Source organism: Danio aesculapii, chromosome 16 (assembly GCF_903798145.1).
Source record: "Danio aesculapii chromosome 16, fDanAes4.1, whole genome shotgun sequence".
NCBI lineage: Eukaryota > Metazoa > Chordata > Actinopteri > Cypriniformes > Danionidae > Danio > Danio aesculapii.
The window spans coordinates 28,777,971-28,779,572 of NC_079450.1; positions in this window are offsets into that span (position 1 = coordinate 28,777,971).

A 1,602-nucleotide genomic window follows, 5' to 3' on the forward strand; every position below is an offset into this window, starting at 1 on the left:
TTCTATATTGTTTGTGTTTTATTACGTTTGGTTTTTTTGTTGTTGTTTAGAAAGTATACAAGAGATCTTACAGTATAGAAGGTGATCAGGACTAAAAGTCTTTTTAAAGTCAGAGTAAACCTAAATTTGCTGGGACTTTTGTATATTTATATGTATGCTGATGCACTTCCAATTAAAATGGAATATTGAGCAGGGTCGGAGCTTTATTGTGTGTTCATACCGAAAGCGGCGAGAGCATCAAAATAGCCGGAAGTCAGTCATTTTTTAGTGGAAGCCGACAGCGATAAGCAGCACATGCAGCACGTCTTCGCGGGTGTGGGCATCGTGGAGAGTTAAAATCAAGTCAATTGAGCTACGACGCTGTTCAGCGGCAACCAATCAGAATGTTGAAGTGCACTGCTTAAGAGGATTCCAGAGAACACACTCCTGTGAACTTTGGTTCTGACCACAGTTTTTCCCAAAGGTTTTATTATTCTCAGTGTTTTCTTTCAGGAACATGCATTTAAAAAGTTACTAGCGAGTTTATGTGCATTAATGCTATTGTTTATCTTTAAAAAGCGGGAATCTCATGCTAACTATAACGACTGTACAAAACCGTATTGCTGCTTCAGAATATTTCAGACATATTGACACATAATGGATAAGTGGAGCAAAGCCACACACCACACGCAACAACTTGATCTTCCATAGTTAAATGAATGTCAAAAAGCGTGCAACATTTTCACTCTAGAAAGCATGTTTTTTATGTGGGAATGTAATTGATTTGCTGTTATGCTCCTTTAAATATGAGATCAATGTAGCAAGTTTTGACGCTCTCGCCGGTGGAGCTGTGAAGGCAAACAGCGTTGTCACCAGAGCGAACTTTGATGCTCTCGCCACTTTCAGTGTGAACGCACAGGCATGATTCCCATGTAGCAAACTAATGGTGAGAGGGACGTGGTTAAGAATATTGTAGCTGAAGCTGTTAAACTGACGTCAACCGAGAAGGACCGGCACTCCAAACAATGACTAAAGTAATAGTAATAATTCTTCGTCCACTACCAGTGGTCAACATTCACCTGGATGACACGATGACAGCCATATTGTGCCAGACCGCAAACCACTGACCAGCTGATTGCTGGAGAGGAGACTTTGATGAAGCCAGTAAGGAGGATATGATGGACAGAGGCCAGTGGGCAAAGTTGGCCAGGATGCCGGGGTTAAACCCCTACTTTTTTTTTCAAAGGACATCCTGGGATTTTTAACGACCACAGAGTCAGAACCTCAGTTTAACGTCTCATCCAAAAGACAGCACTCACTGAACAGTATAGAGTCCCCATCAATATACTGGGGCGTTATGACCCACTGCAGGTTGAGCACCCCTTGCTGGTCTCACTAACACCACTTCCTGCAGCAACGTAGCTTTCCCATGTGGTCTCCAATTCAGCGGGTGACCATGTGAGAGTTGCACAGAGCTAGATGCTGGCTAATGATAGCCAAAACAAACCTTTTTTCAGTTGACGAAAGAATAACAATGTGCATAAACATTGTTAATGTGGTCACAATGAAGTCAAAATATATAGTTATTTTAATATGAATTACTGTAGTGATTATTATAAAGGA